This window comes from Pseudophryne corroboree, chromosome 6 (assembly GCF_028390025.1).
Source record: "Pseudophryne corroboree isolate aPseCor3 chromosome 6, aPseCor3.hap2, whole genome shotgun sequence".
In the NCBI taxonomy this organism is placed as follows: domain Eukaryota; kingdom Metazoa; phylum Chordata; class Amphibia; order Anura; family Myobatrachidae; genus Pseudophryne; species Pseudophryne corroboree.
Window position 1 is genome coordinate 282,664,434 of NC_086449.1, and position 20,916 is coordinate 282,685,349.

Consider the following 20,916-nt stretch of genomic DNA (forward strand, 5'->3'; position numbering starts at 1 on the left):
ACATAGATAACAAACTGAGCAGAAATACCCAAAGTAGGAATGCAGCAAAAAAAAAGCCAGCAAAGTATTAGCATGCATAAAGCGCGGAATTGACGCAAGGGATAAGAGTGTTATACTCCCATTAAATAAATCACTAGTGAGGCCACATCTTGAATATTGTGTTCATTTATGGGCACCATATTACAAAAAGGATATCTTGGAACTAGAAAAGGTTCAGAGGTGGGCGACCAAATTGATTAAGGGGATGGAGATGCTAGAATACGAGGAAAGGCTTGCTAGGCTAGGCATGTTTACACTGGAAAAAAGGAGATTAAGAGGGGACATGATTAACATTTACAAATATATAAGGGGTCAATACACAGAGCTAACGGGGGATTTGTTTATGGTAAGATCATCACAAAGGAAGCTTAGCTTAGAGGAGAGGAGATTTCGCACACAGAGACGGTGTCACAATCCTGACTAAAATCATATAATTTGATGACTTACCTCTGCCATCTGTCCTATATCCTGTGTGTTTTCTGCTGGCTGGGATAAACAGCTCACCAGTACCATGAGTTCCCTGAGTGCAGAGTTCTCTATCTGGAAAGTTAGACTTGCTAACGAGCTGCACTAGTGTTGATTAACCTTCTATGAGAATGCTAAATTCAGCAAGTCTTCATGCTGTCTAATGGTTACCAGATACAACTCCCGGTGCTCTCAGGCCTGTGGCCATTACTGTCTATCTCTGCAAACTACTACTAGTCTTCATAGACTTTCTGTTCTCAGTGACCATCCAGCTACCTATGGCACTGGTGGTTCTTGCCACCAGTGTTCCAGTACCCAAATAGCTGGTCACTTCTTCTCCTACGTTCCTCAGCCAACTGCCACGTCTGCATGAGGAAATCATATCTTAAGCCTCTACAATTCTGTCCACAACTCTCAAGTCCAGACCCAGAGACCAGACCTAGACCGGATTCACAAATAACCACAGCCGTGACAGACGGAAAGGTTTCTTCACAGTAAGGACAATACGTATTTGGAATTCCCTGCCTGAGAGAGTAGTAATGGCGGACTCGGTCATTGCTTTTAAGAATGGGCTAGATAACTTCTTAATGGATAAGGATATACAGGGTTATGGTGGGTAAATCATGCACTATAGTATTAAAATAAAAATAAAAATAAAAAAGGAATTGACATAATGACTAAACATTTACCACAGTTAAATTAGTCTTAAAATATTACAGTGTAGGAGAGCACTACAGGGGGTACACACGGGGAGACGTGTCCTGAGCAATGTATCACAGAACACTCAGAACACATCTCTTCCCCTGCTCAGCACTCAGCGCAATGTTTGCTGAGTGGAGGGTAGGGACGGGGGGGGCACTTACTTCCCACAGCGGTTAAATAAGTGACCTGACTAGATTGTGCCTGCATGCAGGCCAATCTAGAGTCATCGTTAGCGACGCGCGGGGCCGCGCATCGCTATCGTTGTGAGGCATAAACACGGAGCAATGTATGCTTATTTTCTAAGCAATCTAGTCAGATTGCTTAGAAATTAAGCAAAAATCGCTCCGTGTGTACCCTTAACAGGTTGAACTCGATGGACAAATTGTCTTTTTTCAACCTTAGAATCTATGTTACTATGCAAGACAAAAAAGGCATTTTTTTCCCCAGCACCCTAAATGATAGCAGTAACCAGATTTAAATCCCACACAATATTGGAATTCAGAGATCTCAGTTACATATATTTGCGCAACACTAATTTATTAACACTATAGTTTTTTCACTGGTATGCTGCACTGGGCTTTCTGGCTTATGCTGGTGTTTTGGGCTGCCACACATTGCACCTAGATATAGCGCTAGGGACCCCAAATATACAGAGAGGCCTTGATGCGGCTTTGGGGCTTATTCATACATTTGTGCAAATATATGTAACTCAGATCTCTGAATTCCAATATTGTGTAGGGTTTAAATCTGGCTACTGTTATCATTCAGGGTGCCTTTTTTTTCTTGCTTAGAAATACCCCTCCCTTTCAAGCACCTGAATGATATCACTAAGCTAATTGTGCATCTGCCACTATATAAAACTATGATACTATGTCATAAGAGAGGAGGGGGCCCATGTGCAGTCTCCGTCCGGGCACCCTCCTCTCTAGTCTGTGTGAGCGCTAGTAGACTCTAGTCCTGTGATAGAGTCTACTGCACATGTGCAGGTGTCCGGGGATATGCCATGGCTGCCACTTTCCTGCCAATTTCCATACTGCGCATGTGCAAAATGCTGTGAAAAAATGTCCGAGGCGCCATTTTCCCAGTTATTGTGCATCACTGCTGCAGCCATCGCATAACTCTGGAGAGGAAAGCTCTGAAAAAATGGGTGCAGCATGTGCGGTGTGGGCCCCCCTGGATCTGAGGGGCCCATGTGCACCGTACACACTGCACCCATTCTTCACTGATCATAGACATTAAACAGAAACTGATACTGTCTTTGCCTAATTCAGCATGAGGTTTAGTTTTGCGAGAAATCGCAAAACTACCACTCATTTCTATGGCATGCAGGGGGTCACCCAGCACAGGGCAAGGCCCCTCCGCATGCTGGGTCTTCCTCCCCCTACTGAAATGCGAGCGCATCGCTAAACAGCGATGCACTGGCATCATAACGGTAGCCCCCTGCCTTAAGGCAGTCACCGGGCCGCCATGTTTTGGGTAGCAGCAGCTGCGTGTGACGTCGCACAGCTGCCGCTGCCCACCTCGCAAACGGTCCGGAGATGCCTGGGTTGAGTAGTGGCATGTACGCATGCGCAGAGGTGCGGATATTGTCACATAGCGATTTCCGCACTTCAGCATTCTATACTGAATAAGCCCAATGGTCATGATTTCTTCTTTGTTCATTTTTGGAGTCCTTACTTCATTTATATTAACCCATTGTACTGTTTACAGATGATGTACTGTCTACATATTTTTCTTGCATGTTTCTACACTCTCAATGGACATTTACTTTTAGCTACTGCATGGGTCTTCAACCTTTGGCCCTCCAGCTGCTGTGGAATTACACATCCCAGCATGCTATGCCACAATTTTGCTAAAAAGGCATGCTAAAACTGAGGCAGGTCATGCTGGGATGTGTAGTTCCACAGCAACTGGAGGGCCACAGGTTGAAAACCCATGAGCTACTGTATGTTTTTGTCTTAATACTTTATATACATAAATTGCAAAAAGAAAATACAAACAAAACAAAACAGAAACTGATACAAAATAGAACACTGGACAGTAGAAGCAAAGTTTATGGGGGTATGCAATTAGGTCCCTTTTTTCGCCTAGGCGAAAAAACGTGACTTTTCACTATTTTTTAGGGTGAATGGGGATTCACCCTATTCAATAACAGGGCCATTTTTTAGCCTAGGCAAAAAAAATTGCAGGAGCGAAAAACATGTGGATCATTGAATCCAAATGTTTTCTCCCCTGCGCTGGTGAAAACACTGGCCATATTTGCAGATTTTTATGCATTTTTCGCCAATGCCTTTTCACTAAAAAAAAGGTGAAAAGTAATTGGGTGAAAATTTCCCTAAAAAACAGGTGAAAACTGCCTCAATTGAATAGGCGGGTGGGGTGGTGAAATCAATAGCCCCGAGATTACCAGAGCTAATGCTCTGGCATCTTACTAGTGTCACAGGCATGTTTATAGTATTACAGCAGTTTGAATTTGGTGCTTTCTGTTAGCTGTAACATGTCTGTACAGGGGCGTAAGTTCATACCAGGTATCCTGTGGCGAATTAGAATGTGGTGCTTCCCCAGTAGGTCCGACTTGCCCATGTGCTGACATCCCACTGACATGCCAATGGTACAGCTGGGAGAATCATAATTCCTTATTGCAGCTTATTTTGGCGATAAGGAAACTTATTTTCGGGTGCTGGCTGCAAATGATGATAATAAATAGAACCGTAAAGAGGGGGGGGGGGACGGAGCTTGGGTGATACCAAATATCGGAGTGACATAAAATTGTGAGAGCTAAAGTACTAGCCACCCAACTTCTGCTTTACGTTTTTCAGGCTATGTTTGAAAAATGACAGCTAAGAGCGGATTGGTTGGTATATTATCTCTCACAATTTTATCTATCTCCGAGCTTTTGATTTTAATATAATAATAGGTGCATTTCCTTAGAACAACTTCTGCTCTCCTTTCTTTTTTTCACATAAGTCATAACAGCAGAGCTGTAGCTCACTATAATACAGTACAAACTTTGATCGGTCACATTCCAAGACTCTTCAGCTGAAGGGGGCTGCAAAGGGGGTTTGTGAACTTGAACAGCAGTCAGCACTGACTGTAGCAAATCACTATGAAATGAGTGGAGAGATCTAGTTCAGCAGTTTCTTTGGTCTTACTTTCTTGGTTCCCCTTTGACAGCTGGAGCCCGGTGGCCAGTGCCTCCAATGTCTCTGGGAGTTAACCACTGTGTCTGTAAGAATAAAAAGCAGGGAGAGCCATACTCCCACCCCTAAAGAGATAAAGTATAAGGACATTCAGTAAACTTAGGATAGAACATAGGAAACGGCTTACAGTCGGATGTGGTAAGCACAAGAAGGGCACCGGCGCTGCCTAACTGTATGTGAATTAAGTAATATTGGGATTGTCTTTAGTACAAGTAACAAATTTGTATGTTTGAATGTTTTCGATGACATATTTACTATTGACCACATATTACAAAAGTGAGGCAGTCATCCAGTGATATGTGTATTGTATCCAGTTAGTGAATTCCAGCAAGGGACCATAATTCTGGACCAGTCGTATCAAACCCCACAAGTCACACAGTACCACATGGTGGTTCCCACGCTGCCAAAATACTGATGGGTAGAAAAGCAGATATCCACATAATGGGGTTATTTGTTGGTGGTGTAGTGAAGTAGTAGTACCTTTGAAGACCCCCAGCAGGGTTTGGCTCCATCTGGTTGGGACACTGATGGCAGGAAAGCATTGTTCTAAGCAGGAAATAGAATTATATCAATTAATTTGTTTAACGAAGGCCACGATACTTTAACCTAGTCCATGGTGGACGTTGTTAAAGTAGTTAGAATTAGCCAGACTCCCACTGCTGCCCATTTGCCACATGAAGTGGGCAGCGAAGAGGTTGGATGACGAACTTCGCTATAAAATGCAGCAAATCACAGCATTAATTGATGGGGTGGAGCCACCATGACGTGAAGAATACAGTGTCACCCCTTCCCTGACGGAGAGAGGGCTGCCCCCACCAGGACTCTCCAAGAGTGGGTCCTAAAGAAGTCAGTATGAGTTAGGACTAGGAGCATTTTGCTTCTGGAACAAACCACATCACCATGCAAGGGGTGAAATGCGTTTTTTTTTATGTACTGAAACACTGACTGCATTTTTAATTTAGTGAACATATACTGGTCAGCATTGTTGTTACACAGAAATTTAGACATAAACTGGAACACATCCTTCCCACTATAAAGTATCTACAATTTTACATCTGTGCCAGCTACAAAATGTTGGTTTTTTTTTACATTTGTTCCTAACTCTGGGCAATGTGAGTGCCACTGCCCTCAATGAACTTTTTGGGTTTTGTTTTGTACACTGATAATATTTTATCACTGATAATGTAAATACCTTCTTCATAAAGGTATTTTCTTATTTCATTTACAGTGAAGAGCTTTTGTCGCCTTTTATTCTCGATCACTCCCGTGTCCACGCTGACTGTTCTGATTTGTTATAGAACACATTTACATGGTATCACCAATGTAATCACAATTATGCCAGTAGTAGAGTATCCTGCTAATTTTTGCTGTATTTCTTGTAAATAAATAACATAGGAGAAAAGCACTATAAATACATAAAATTATTTTTATTAATATAAATATAACGTATGAGTAAGTCAGATCTGGGTAAGCACTGTGTATGAGCAAGCAGCACCTGCCTGTCCCACTGTCATGTGTGACTGTGTGCACATTACACACCTCACACATGACATTCCAGGAAGATGATTCCCCCGCACTACAACTCCCGGCGCCCTTTGCACGCCCATGGCAGGGAGTGCCTGCGCATGCGCGGTGTGTCTGCGGGAGCAGCTCCTGGTCAGTGAGTGTGTATAGTTGGTGGGTGCTGGTGGCTTCCTGGCAGCAGCGGTGCGGGGTGAACTATACAGAGGTAAGGCTGATGAGCTCTCTGTCTCCTGTGTGAGAGCTGCTGGCCGGGCAGTGGGCACAGACTGGGACACGCCGCAGACACCTGGTTGTGTGGCAAAAAGTAGCTGCTGTTGTGTTTGTGCATTGGAGAGCGTAAGCGGATATAAGCAACCGGTGGCCCTGCAGAACTACATGTCTCAGCATGGCCTCCTCTCCCCGGGCTGCGACAGGTTGCTAGTTCCTGTTGTGGGCTGTTGGAAAGCGGCGTTATCTGGTCACCCGGGCAGACCGTACACACGGCAGCAGCAGGGAGGAGTGCTCAGTGCTGTGCTCACCGGGGTGTGTGTGTGTGCTGTAAACTGTGTGTGATTCATTGCATGTGTGTGTATTGTTTTTACACTGCTAGAGGGGGGAAATAGAGAAGTACAGTGTTGGTGACATATGTCACATAGGGATAGGTAGCCTGTGATGTGTTCTGTTACAGAAATCCATGAAATAAAATGTCCCATATCCTGTTCACACCTATACCCTGTTGCTGTGCTTTCCAGCCTGTCTAGTGCATACCAAATCACAGAAAACATTGGATTTAAAAAAAAAATGATATGGACTTCTAGTGGTAAAATTGTAATGCATAATAATTTATTCCTAAAATATGCACTAGTTTACATTCGTTACAACTATTTCCCTTCGACTGTTTGTGAAAGAACCCGAAGTGTGTTTAAGGCAGAACAACCGTATGTGTGCTTTTGTGAGAACAAGCAATATTGCCCCTTTTTTTTTTGCGTGTGTGTATTCTATTAGCAGATGATGCTTTGGCAATGCTCTGTCATCTGTATTCAGTAGGTTGCCTGTTATTGTACTAGTTTCTTAACTCATACTGCAAACATTGAATTCTAGTGACTTTTATGCAAGTTTCAGCAATCACATCTCTACCTAATTAAGTAATTCCACAGAAGTGGGGTGCTGTTATTTCTTTAGCTGGATACACACCGTGGCAACTTATTTGGCGTCTCGTTGCCCAAGCGGCTGATTAAGGTAAGTATACACAATTACCGGTTGGTGCTCGATGAATTGGTCAGGACACCCAGCTTTTGAGTTTGCCCGCCTAGCTTTGATTTCAGTGCCTGTAACAAGCGTACGTGCGCTTGGTGTACTGCCCGTACATACAGACAGATGCGCCATTGTATCTGCACATATATCGTCCGTTGGCTCATGCTATATCGTCCGTTGGCTCCTGATATTTCGTCCGTTGGCTCGAACCGGCGATATATCGCTCAGTGTGCGCCCAGCATATGACAGATGTGAGCTGTCCAGCTTGTTAAGCATTCTTCTTTGCTTGCTTACTGCTCTGCTGCAATACCTATGGTATAGCATGTGAGCATCACCCCTCTCCATGTAAATATTATCTTGGGTTTATTTCCATTTGTATACAGAAAGTTGGTTTGTTCTACAAATAAAGAAAACCAGTTACGATCAAGGAAGGCGGGTAGCACAGAGTTTGCAGGGATATTGAAAAGAAAATTGTAGTGCTGTAATCACGATATAAAAGGATAGTTGTTGTGATGGCTTATATAAATTTATCAGCACTATACAACACAGTACTTTTCAGAGATTGGGGGGAATTCAGTTGTTTAGAGCGTCTAATTTTCCTGTTTAAACAGGACTGTTTAAATGCCAAAACAGTTGTCACAATTCAATTGTTGTGCGCACATGCATCTCGCGCCCAAACAGACCGGGTTTAGCCGCCTAAGATGGCTGAACCTGGCACATCAGGCGGCTGCAAGAAAAAATGTGACCTCTGTGGCTGCTGGGCACCTGAGCAACAGAACAATTGAATTGCTGCTGTTGGGCGCCATCTAGTGGTCGCTGTGATAAAAACAATCGAATTACCCTCAATTATTGTAATCCTTTTTCCTGTAACATTGGAGCTTACAGGCAGTTCTCTACTGAACACATCCACTCACACAAGGATTCATTTTGTTAGCAAACCTACCCGTCTTTGGATGTGTTGGAGAAAACTATATAATTGAAAAGAAACCCACTGTAATATGTATACATACAATCTGCGTAGATGGTGTTGTTATAAATCAAACCCATGACCCCAGCACTGTGCCACCTTTATGTATACAAGTGCCCCTACTGATAGGCCATTTTAATTGCATACCCACTTTATGGCCTGTTAATCTGTGCTAAACTTGCAGGTTTTCAGATGGTGGAAACAATGAAATATTGTAAAGCTGAACAAAGTAATAATAGTGTAGTAAATGAAATCAAAAGGAATGCAGGATGTTTTATAGGGAAGTTTTGCATCTATTTACATTAATAGAAATTACTATGAAAAAATTAAATCTACCACTATCGGTAATTATTTAGGAACATTGGCTCTTGTGACTCATGGGATTTGATTTGCTCTGTTCAAAACTACCCTTTTTATTATGTTTTACAGTTGCCTCCTTAACATACAGCTTGGTTAGCTTCATTTTGTTTACCACAATTAATCAGGGAGCACTGGGACTCTTTATTACATCTGTCTCCTTTTTTCTGTGTTTTTTGTTTGTTTGTTATTTTTTACTGTACTGAGCTACATAAAAACTGTATTTCTGACAGGTACAAAATGCATGCCATTGAAAGTAAAGAACAAGACCGTATCGCCAAAAATCAAGTCCTTTTGTTGAGCGCTTCTGTTGGAGCTTATCCCAATGTGCTGCTGCGTGCACTTCTGGGAGATGGCAGTGAGTGCTGTTAAATAGCAGTTGGGCTTATTATTGCTCACCATACTACATGGAATTGCTACAGCATACTAATCTGAATACTATTAAGCTGGGTACACACCTTCCCGTGATGCAATATAACATATATTGCACTGCCGTACATACTATATGATCTACTGTACGACAGCGTGTTGTATCCTTTCATGCTGCATGTAACTACAGATATGTCCTCTCTCATCATTTCTGCAGTCATGTTAAACAGCTCTTATAGTTACGCCTAGTCGTTAGCATGTTTGCTAATGCTAGGCATCTTATGTGCATTTCGCCCCCCTGAAAAATGCATTTTATTTGCATTGATCTGTGAATAAAATGCACAAGGAGAGACTGCTGATTAATATGATAAGCAGCATGCCTATGTTCTGTATCTGCATATGAAATGCTACATTACATTCTCCAGGAAAACACTAATGTAGCATATCCTATGCAGATACAGCCGCAGTTGCCCACAGAATATAGGCATGCCACATATTTTAATAAGACACATTTTAGGCAAAAAAATAATAATAAAATGTCTGATGTTAGCAGAGTTGCGCAGGAACTTCTGTCTCATTCACACCAGGCATCTCCCACTCCTTGGCGTATTGAGGCAGTGGAATCATCCCACTGGACTTGTAGGACATCCAATGGAATGATTCAATGAACGACGGATTGGGTGTACACATTATACGATGTGTACAATATATAATTCTAAGCCACTTTGGAACAAAATATTGTATGGTGTGTACCCAGCTTTAGAGACACAGTAAGTGTCATTTATATAAATGTAGACACGAAGTGATGCCTATTGTTTTGTTCATTCTAATTATGCAAGAAGTGGTGCAGACTAATACAGGTTTAGACCACTTTACCGGGTCGTACCCGGGTTTTGTACACTGGTCCTTCTCAGGTGCGACCCGGCTGAGACTGCTTTCAGACTGGCGGCCTGACCTGGCTTATTACCATGTTGGTGATGTCACCACCGATTCATGCGTAGGCGGCGCATGGATATAAGGTGGTCTCCAAGTGGCGCCTCTTCCTATGCAGTGAATGGGTGCGGGTGATATTGACCCACCTTACACATTCACACTGCACCGCGAGCCAGGCTGAACCTGTGTTCCGACCGGCTGACTACTTGCAGAAATTCCGGGTCGCCCGATCCTGATTATTTCAACTGGACCCTTTCAGATTTCGCCGCAACCTGGGTTGCTGCATAGTCACGTGCAGTAACTGGGGTTATTGCTTGCAGTCTGAAAGGGGTATTAAATTCCCAGCATGTTTTCATTTCTATACACCAGCACATATGTAACGGATTTTCATCTTCCTACCAACATCTCGCTGACAGGACACTAGCTCCTGAGGGAACTATTTGCAAGTCCCACCACAGCGAGCGTACATTCCTGCAGCCGCCGCCACCCCTAAAAGAGCCAGAAGAGTGGTGAGTACTAAGCCGGCGTCCCGGTTAGCGAGTCGCCAGCATTTATGGCAGCATGATGGTACGGAGATGCATGGCTTCTAATCAGGGCAGACTGCGTCTCCAGACTCAGTACACAGTGCAGAGCTTCTGTGGTGGCGAATGGAGTCTCGGTACACTGTACACAGTACCCACATTTGCAACAAAGACTTAAAACGGATCTGGCTCCATTTTAAGCACTAAATTACCTCAGCCAGTATAAAAAAAGCAGGAAGCCCACGCATTATGGAGGGGGTGGGGCTTCACTATGAGCGGATTCAGCAGCTCACCAGCGCCATTTTCCCTCTGCAGTGGACACAGACGCTGACTGACAGGGACGCGCAGCTGCTTCAGAGAGACTTCAGATTACCTCAGCGGTACCAGGGGGTCATAGCAGGGGGGGAGCGACTATTGGTATACTAAGTCCCCAATCTGGGTATTTAAACTGCGACACGGCTAAGCTTGGCATTAGCGATAAGGGCGCTGTGTGCTGCCTCCATAATATCTCTCTCTCTCCCTGGAAGGGCTCTTTGTGGGTTAATTGTGCTTTTAACCTTTTCCTGTGTGTGTGTGTGTGTGTACTGTCACATTTACAATATGTCAGGCAAAGAGTGTGTTCCATGTACGGCAGAGTGTTCCTCTTCCCCAGGGGGCTCACTACTGTGTACTCAGTGTAGTGCACCTTACCAGGCTAGCAGGGCTGAATCCGCATGGCTGGATTCCATTAAAGGAATGATTTCCAATATTTCTACTAAATTGTCCCGCAATGAGAGAGAGAGACGCAGTACTCACGACAGTCTGTGGATGAGTTTATGAACAGAGATTCAGTCCCCAAACCAGCATCTCAGACCCCTACCATTTGTCCGCAAAAACGTACTCTGGCCCATATCCTGCAGTCTGACTCTGATGATGAAGGGTCAGACACGGAGGAGGGTGAGGTGGACTCAGAAAGGGGGGGGTGGATGCTGCTCTGTCACAGGGAATAGAGGCTCTTGTAAAAGTTATCCGAGATGTTCGGCAAATTCTTGATAAGGTGACAGAGGAGTGTGAGGAATCTTATTTTAATGTAAAAAAGAAATCCTCAGTCACTTTTCCTGGGTCAAATGACCTGAATACCCTGTTTGAAGAACCGTGGGTTAATCCTGATAGGAAATTTCAAATCTGTTAGAGGTTACTCTCATATTTTTCTTTTCCTCTTGAGGATAGAAAAAAATGTGAAAATCCTCCGATAGTGGACGTATCAGTATCCAGGTTGTCACGGAAAATAGTATTGCCTGTCCCTGGTGCAGCCTCCCTGAAAGACACAGCTGATCATAAAATTGAGACCACACTCAAATCCTTGTACACAGCTGCTGGGGTGGCCCAGAGACCCACTATAGCATGTGCGTGGATCACTAAAGCCATTGCAAAAATGGTCGGGTAACCTAATTGAGGGGTTAGATTTCTTATCTAGGGGGGAGATTGTTTTACTCCTGCAACATATACAGGACTCTGCGAACTTTATGGTGGAAGCCATAAAAGAAATAGGCTTGCGTAATGCACGCACCACTGCTATGGCAGTGTCAGCACGCAGGGGCTTGTGGCTACGCCAGTGGACTGCTGATGCGGACTCCAGGAAAGGCGTTGAAGGCCTACCATTTACAGGAGAGGCCTTATATGGAGATGAACTGGATAAATGGATCTCCAAAGCTACTGCGGGTAAGTCCACTTATCTTCCTTCCGCAGCTCCCCCAGCCAGGAAGGCCTACTTAGCTTCCAATTTGCAGTCCTTTCGGACAGCCAAGTTTAAGGGCACAACCAGAGGTTCTTCTACAGCTACCAGAGGCGCTAGAGGTAAACCGCACAAACAAGCATCTGCCGGTTTTCAGTGGTGATCTCAGGTCTGGAGGAAGGGGAATTCCTAGTGTCTCTGGATATCAAGGATGTGTACCTTAACATTCCGATCTGGCCACCTCATCAGGCTTATCTATGGGTTGCACTGCAGAATTGTCACTACCCGTTCCAGGCCCTGCCATTTGGTCTCTCCACGGCACTGAGGGTGTTCACCAAGGTGATAGCAGAGATGATTTTCCTCCTCCGCAAACAGGTAGTGAACATAATTCCATACCTAGACGATCTTCTGATAAAGGCGTTGGACAGCATTGCCCTCTCAACCCAACTACTCCGGGATCACGGGCTGATCCTGAACCTTCCGAAAGATCACCTAAAGCAGAGGTTCTCAAACTCTGTCCACGGGAGGCCACACAGTGCATGTTTTGCAGGTAACCCAGCAGGTGCACAGGTGTATTAATTACTCACTGACACATTTTAAAAGGTCCACAGGTGGAGCTAATTATTTCACTTGAGATTCTGTGAGGAGACCTGCAAAACATGCACTGTGTGGGCCCCCGAGGGCCGAGTTTGAGAACCTCTGACCTAAAGCTTCCATTCCTGGGAATGATATTGGACACACATTCGCAGAAAGTGTTCCTTCAGTTGGAAAAGGCATTGGTAATCCTGTCGATGGTTCGGGATGTCCTGTAGCCAACCCAGGTATCAGTGCATCTATGCATTCGCCTTCTGGGGAAAATGGTAGCCTCTTACGAGGCGCTTCAGTACGGAAGGTTTCACGCAAGACCTTTCCAACTCGATCTGCTGGAAAGATGGTCCAGATCATATCTTCACATGCACCAGAAGATCAGTCTGTCGCCAAGAGCCAGGATTTCTCTTCTGTGGTGGCTTCAGACTTCTCACCTAATTGAGGGTCGACTGTTTGGGATTCAGAATTGGATTATACTAACCACAGATGCAAGCCTCAGAGATTGGGGAGCAGTCACCCAGGGGGTGCAGATGGTCAAGTCAGGAAGTCGTCCTTCCAATCAACATTCTGGAACTCAGAGCTATATACAACGCCCTTCTGCAGGCCATTCAGGTCCAGTCGGACAATGTGATGATGGTAATGTACATAAACCGACAGGGCGGAACAAAAAGCAGAGCAGCAATGTCAGAGGTGACAAGAATTCTCCTCTGGGCAGAAAAACATGCTGTGGCGTTGTCAGCAGTCTTCATTCCAGGAGTAGACAACTGGGAAGCAGACTTCCTCAACAGACACGACTTGCATCGGGAGAGTGGGGCCTTCACACGGAGGTGTTCAGGTGCTTGACACGTCGGTGGGGATATCCACAGATCGACATGATGGCCTCTCGTCTCAACAAGAAGCTCAAGCGGTATTGTTCCAGGTGGAGAGACACACAGGCAGTGGCGGTAGACGCTCTGACAACTCCATGGGTCTATCAGATGGTGTACGTGTTTCCTCCACTTCCTCTGATCCCAAGAGTTCTAAAAAGAATAAAAAAGGGAAAAGGTTCAAGCAATTCTCTATGCTCCGGACTGGCCAAGAAGGACCGGGTACGCGGACCTTCGGGAGATGCTACTCGAAGATACGTGGCCTCTACCTCTTCGCGAGGATCTTATGCAACAGGGCCCATTCGTCTATCAAAACTTACCGCGGCTACGTCTGACGGCATGGAAGTTGAACGGCTGATTCTAGCACTGAGGGTGATCCCTGACAAGGTCCTCCCGACTATGATCCAAGCCAGAAAGGAGGTAATGTCTAAATATTACCACCGTATTTGGAAGAAATACGTCTCTTGGGGTGAGAGCAGAAAATATTCTGTGGTGGAATTTCATTTGGAACGTTTACTGCTTTTTCTGCATTTAGGTGTGGATGTGGGCCTATGTCTGGGCTCCATAAAAGTCCAGATTTCCCACGGCACCTTGGGATCTCAATTTGAGGCTGCAGTTCCTCCAATTGGACTGGTTTGAACTGTTACAGGAGGTGGACGTAAAATATCTTGCGTGGAAGAGGCTTCAGCAAGACGTGTGTCAGAGCTGGGGGCGTTGTCTCACAAGAGCCCCAATTTAATTTTCCATGAAGACAGAGCTGAACTCAGAGCTCGCCAGCAATTTCTTCCGAAAGTGGTGTCTGCGTTTCACATCAACCAACCTATTGTGGTTACGGTTGTTACTGACACCTCTGCTACTTCAAAGTCTTTGGATGTTGTGAGGGCTTTGAAGGTGTATGTAAAGCGAACAGCTCGTCACAGAAAATCGGACTCACTGTTTGTTCTTTATGATCCCAATAAGATTGGGTGTCCTGCTTCAAAGCAGTCCATTGCACGCTGGATCAGGCTCACTATCCAGCATGCTTATTCCACGGCAGGATTGCCGGTTCCAAAATCTGTACAGGCCCACTCTGCTGTACTTCTTGGGCGGCTGCCCGGGGTGTCTCTGCTTTTACAGCTCTGCCGAGCATCTACTTGGTCAGGTTCGAACACGTTTGTTAAGTTCTACAAGTTCGATACTTTGGCCTCTGAGGACCTTCAGTTTGGTCAATCAGTTCTGCAGGAACCTCAGCACTCTCCCACCCAGTTTGGGAGCTTTGGTACTTCCCCATGGTACTAAATGGATCCCCAGTATCCTCCAAGGATGTAAGAGAAAATATGATTTAATTGCCTACTGGTAAATCCTTTTCTCGTAGTCTGTAGAGGATACTGGGCAGCCGCCCAGTGCTTCGTACTTCCTGCACTGTTACTTGGTTAAGTATTGTTGTTTGGTTCAGCTGTTGTTCTTCCTGTTTTTAAGTTTGGTTAGTATGGCTTTCCTCTTGTTTGTGTGTGCCTGTTCAGAATCTCACCACTATCCTTTTATATCCTTCTCTCCAACTATGTCCGTCTCCACAGGCACAGTTTCTAGACTGAGTCTGGTAGGAGGGGCATAGAGCCAACCCACACTATCAATTTCTTAAATTGCCCATGGCTCCTAGTGGACCCGTCTATACCCCATGGTGCTAAATGGATCCCCAGTTTACTCTACAAACTACGAGAAAAGTATTTACTGGTAGGTAATTAAAATCCTTTTTTCTGTTTTTTACACTCGGACATGATCATCCAGTGTTTCATGTTGTGCTCGGGATCTGGTCTTTAGGTCGACAGTAAGTAGGTCGACCACTATTAGTTGACAGTAAGTAGGTTGACATGGTTTCTAGGTCGACAGGGACTCTAGGTCGACATGTTCTTGGTCAACATAACAAAAGGTTGACATGAGTTTTTCACTTTTTTTTTTTTTTTTTACTTTTTCCTACATTACGATCCACGTGGACTACAATTGGGAACAGTAACCTGTGCCAAGCGCTGCGGTAGCGGAGCAAGGCACCTTACCCAAAGCATGGCGAGCCATGCGAGGGGACACGGTGCGGTAATTGCGGTTCCCGGTCACTGTACGGAGAAAACGACACCCAAAAAAGTAAAAAAAACTCATGTCGACCTAGTACAGGTCGACCTAGAAACCATGTCGACCTACTTACTGTCGACCTAAGTCTAATCTACCTAACATTAACACACCCTTGTGCTCTGTATCAGAAACTATGCTTAACAACTTTATCATTATTTTAATATATTTTAAGCATGCTGCTCTAATATTATGGAATATCACAAGATACGTATATAATTTTATTGTTTTTGTGCAATTGAAATCAGGTTAACTTTGTAACTTGAATAATCATATGGGTAGAGATATAGGGTTTTCTTTTTTTACGAAGCGTCGGGATGGAAAACACTGGCTCTTCTGACTGTTTATGCCAATATTTAAAAGGGCAATGCTTCAGACCATGTCTCGCTAGTGAAAGCATTGCCCTTTTAAATATCAGGCATAAACACAATCAGAAAAGCCAGTGTTTTCCATCCCGACGCTTCGTTAATAAAGCCCATAGAGTTTTTTGTCAGGTTAATGTGAAGACTATAGAGAAGGGGCGTCCAAACAATTTTCTTGGTGTACCGTATTATGGAAATGACTTTGAGCAGAGGGGCACATAATAATTTCTCAGAGTTTGTCTCTCAGCAATTAGGTTAGGGTTCATAGCTGAATAAATATTATTATAAAAAACATTAAAACTAATAAAAATACCTTGAAATAAATGTATTTGAAATGATTTTAAGTTTTGCTCACTGTGATAAGATGCATAAAATGCCATACGGCACTGTCCCCAATTGATATGCCGCACTGTAATATCCCTAATTGGTATTATGCCACACACTGCCTTCTGACATGCCCTTTTATGCGGCATCTGAGGCCCCACATCCGTGCCTCAGTGCCCCCCACACTGTGGCCAGGTCCCAGTCCTGATGCCAGCTTCCCTCGCTCCCTCACATTTACAAGATGGTGTCCACGGCATTGAAGTGGTTAACCCTCATGCTGTGTTGCCATCTTTATAGAGACTTCTATGCGGTCACTACAGCTGGGATATAAGGGTCTATTTACTAAGCCATGGACGGAGATAAAGGCCCAGATTTATCAAGCCTTGGAGAGGGATAAATTGCATGATGATAAAGTACCAACCAACCAGCTCCTAACTGGCATGTTACAGGCTGTGGGTGATATCTAATTAGCCCCGGCAATTTACCGGGGCTAATTGTCCCGCCGGGGGCTATTCTATTACCCCCGATAAGCCAGCATGAGCGGTGGCTTATGGGGGGGGGGGTTACCTGATGCTGCACCTGGTGCCGGCTCCTGACAGCTCCCGGTGCAGCGCGCCGCCGCCGACTGCCCGCGAGACACACAGGCACGGCGTGAGCCCCACTCGCCTGCTCTCACCCACTTGCTACCTGACTCGCACCGTGCGCCGCACACAGATCCCCAGCAGTAGTCACCCAGCAGCTTCCCCCAGCCAGCCACACAGCACCCGCGTCATCAGCAGGAGGACGGGGACACCGCAGGCGAAACCAAATCCCAGAAACAGCGGGCTGTTTCTACCGAAAACACACAGGTTTCACTGAACCTGTGTGTTTTCGGGAGAATGGGCATTTTTATTTTAACAGGCGATCAATCTGGATATCCTGTTGGGGCTTAGCTTGCGTGCCCCAGCATCACAAGACTGCAGCACAGAAATAGTTAAGGTCCCAGCGTAGAGGGAAGTACGCCATTGCCGGGACATGTACACGTGTGTTTTGGTGTGTGCCGTGTCCTGGGATTCTTCCTGCGTCTGCTGCAATTTAATATGTTGACCCCTGGGGCTAGATGTGCCGCCAACTCTGGGAGCTCAGGAGGCTGCTGCTTTGAAATGGGAACCAGTAGCGATGGGGGACAGGAAAGGCAGCTCCTGGTAGCATAGGTCTGCAAACTCGGTCCTCATTACCCCACACAGTGCATGTTTTGCAGGTAACCCAGCAGGTGCACAGGTGTATTAATTACTCACAGACTCATTTTAAAAGGTCCGCAGGTGGAGTTAATTATTTCACTTGTGATTTCTGTGAGTAGACCTGCAAAACATGCACTGTGTGGGGTAATGAGGACCGAGTTTGCAGACCTATGGTGTAGGCACTGGTCCACGGTGTGGGACCAGTTTAAATCATCCAACACCAATTAGGAGGTGTGGCAGCAGCATGTTCACGCGTACACATCATCATTACCCGTTCATTGCACAGTGGGTATAGTCAGCAGTAACAAGCGGTTACTGACAGTACACATCCAGTCAGATCAAACACATCTGTGATTACATGGCACAGCGAGGTGCATCCGGTCACACCCACTCATGCCCATTTATAGGCCTCAATCTTCAGAGCCCAATCGTGTGTTTGACAGCCACTAGCTCCCCTCTCATGTCCTTATATACCAACTCAGAGTCCCCCATGTCCTTATTGCCAGCTCAGAGCCACCAGCGCATGTTAATTATTTCACTGAAAAATCTGTTGACCGTTCAGTCTCTACCTGGCTCCTAGAGTCTGCATCTCCATCTGCCCCAATCCTCTGCACTGAAACAGGACAGTGTGGCTTGTGGGTGGAGATGTGAGAGGGACGACAAGTCAGTGACATTGTCTGGCTACACCAAGCATTTACCACCTAGACAGGACGCTGGACAGGGGGGGACGAATAGTAGCAGGGGCAGGCTGTGTTTGTCCCGCAGTGTGTAGTTTGACTGCCCCTGCTGTAGAGACTTGTGATAAAGTTGGTCCTAAAAAGAACAGTATTCAACATCCAAACTTACTAATATCAATCACATTATGAGACCTCGGGACCAGCGAAGAACTCATGCAGCCCATTAGGAGGACAGGCTGGTCTAGCTGACGAGAGCATGCAAACAGCAATAATCTGTTTTCAGAATATGGAGACTAGAGATTGATGGAATTCTGGTCAGGAGGACTAAATGTGACTCCATAGATTGCTGTATGATCTAGTACATAGGTTATCAAACTCGGTCCTCAGGACCCCACACAGTGCATGTTTTGCAAGTCTCCTCACAGAATCACAAGTGAAATAATTAACTACAACTGCGGACCTTTTAAAATGTGTCAGTGAGTAATTAAAACACCTGTGCACTTGCTGGGTTACCTGCAAAACATGCACTGTGTGGGGTCCTGAGGACCGAGTTTGAGAACCTGTGATCTAGTATGTTAACATTTGTAATTTACTATGTAAATCTTAGAGTTCGACGATGGGGCTTTTTGGAGTCTTTTTATTTTTTTATTTTTTCTATGTTGAATTCACTGATAACAATGTTAAAAAGCCATAAACCACAACATACTGAGATTGAAGTGTTTATTCTCTCTCTCTCTCTCTCTCTCTCTCACACACACACACACACACACACACACACACACACACACACACACACACACACACACACACGTATTTGGACAGCCACCGATTGTAAGTTGACCTACTTAAAAAGACGAGAGAGGTCTGTAATTTCCATCATAGGTACACTTCAACTGTGAGAGACAGAATCTGGGAAAAAAGAACAGGAAATCACATTGTATGATTTTTAAACAATTTATTTGTATATTCTTGTGGAAAATAAATATCTGGACACCTACCAAGCAGCAAGATTTCTGGCTCTAACAGACCTGTTACTTCTTCTTTAAGAAGCTCTTCTATCCTCCACTCGTTACCTGTATTAATGGCACCTGTTTGAACTGGTTATCTGTATAAAATACACCTGTCCACACCCTCAAACAGTCAGACTGCTACCTCTCCACCATGGCCAAGACCAGAGAGCTGTCTAAGGACACCAGGGACAAAATTGTAGAGCTGCACAAGGCTGGGATGAGCTACTCGATAATAGGCAAGCAGCTTGGTGAGAAGAGATCAACTGTTGGCGCAATTATTAAAAAATGGAAGAAATACAAGATCAGTGACAATCTCCCTCGACCTGGGGCTCCATGCAAGAGCTCACCTCGTGGGGTATCAATGATCTTGAGAACGGTGAGGAATCAGCCCAGAACTACACGGGGGGACCCGGTCAGTGACCTCGAGAGAGCTGGGACCACAGTCACAAAGGTTATCATTCGTAACACACTACGTCGTCATGGATTGAAATCCTGCAGCGCCCGAAAGGTCCCCCTGCTTAAGCCAGCACATGTCCAGGCCCGTCTATAGTTTGCCAGTGACCATCTGGATGATCCAGAGGAGGATTGGAAGAATGTAATGTGGTCAGATGAGAGCGAAATTTAACTTTTTGGTATAAACTCCACTTGCTGTGTTTGGAGGGAGAAGAATGATGAATGGCATCCCAAGAACACCATACCCACTGTGAAGCATGGGTGTGGAAACATCATGCTTTGGGGCTGCTTTTCTGCAAAGGGGACAGGACGACTGATCTGTATTAAGGAGAGGATGAATGGGGCCATGTGTCGTGAGATTTTGGGCAAAAACCTCCTTCCCTCAGTAAGAGCATTGGCGATGGAACGTGGCTAGGTGGGCTGGCAGCATGACAATGACCCCAAACACACCGCCCGGGCAACTAAGGAGTGGCTCCGTAAGAAGCATTTCAAGGTCCTGGAGTGGCCTAGCCAGTCTCCAGACCTCAGCCCAATAGAAAATCTGTGGAGGGAGTTGAAAGTCCGTGTTGCCCGGCGACAGCCCCAATCATGACCGATCTAGAGAAGATCTGCATGGAAGAGTGGGCCAAAATACCTGCTACAGTGTGTGCAAACCTGGTCAAGAACTACAGGAAACGTTTGACCTCTGTAATTGCCAACCGAGGTTATATTACAAAGTATTGAGTTAAACTTTTTGATTGTCCAAATATTTATTTCCACAAGAATATACAAATACATTGTTTAAAAATCATACAATGTGATTTCCTAGTTTTTTTTCTTCCAGATTCTGTCTCTCACAGTTGAAGTGTACCTATGATGGATATTGCACACCTCTCTCATCTTTTTAAGTGGGTCAACTTGCACAATCGGTGGCTGTCCAAATACTTTTTGCCCCACTGTATGTATGTATGTGTGTGTGTGTATGTATGTATGTGTGTATATATGTGGGTGTATGTGTATATATATATATATATATATATATATATATATATATATATATATATATATATATATATATATATATATATAATATTTCTCTAACGTCCTAAGTGGATGCTGGGGACTCCGTAAGGACCATGGGGAATAGCGGCTCCGCAGGAGACTGGGCACAAAAGTAAAGCTCTAGAACTACCTGGTGTGCACTGGCTCCTCCCCCTATGACCCTCCTCCAAGCCTCAGTTAGATTTTTGTGCCCGAACGAGGATACCCTGGCTGAGGAGGACCTGGAGTTCTCTCATTGGTGCTGCAGA

General features: G+C 45.0%; 1 protein-coding gene across 3 annotated transcripts in view; it reads left to right on the forward strand.

Moving 5' to 3' along the window:
• Positions 1-20,916, forward strand: part of LOC134932055 (tropomodulin-3-like) — a 282,067-nt gene that overhangs the window by 62,850 nt on the left and 198,301 nt on the right. Inside the window, exon 1 of one of the 3 annotated variants that reach the window (XM_063926089.1) lies at positions 5,983-6,135. The exons of 1 other annotated variant lie outside the window; for it this stretch is intronic. The gene's annotated coding sequence lies outside the window, so the exon portion shown is untranslated. Of the gene's footprint in view, positions 1-5,982; positions 6,136-20,916 lie in introns of those variants that run through there. One more of the 3 variants, XM_063926091.1, reaches the window with a different exon arrangement.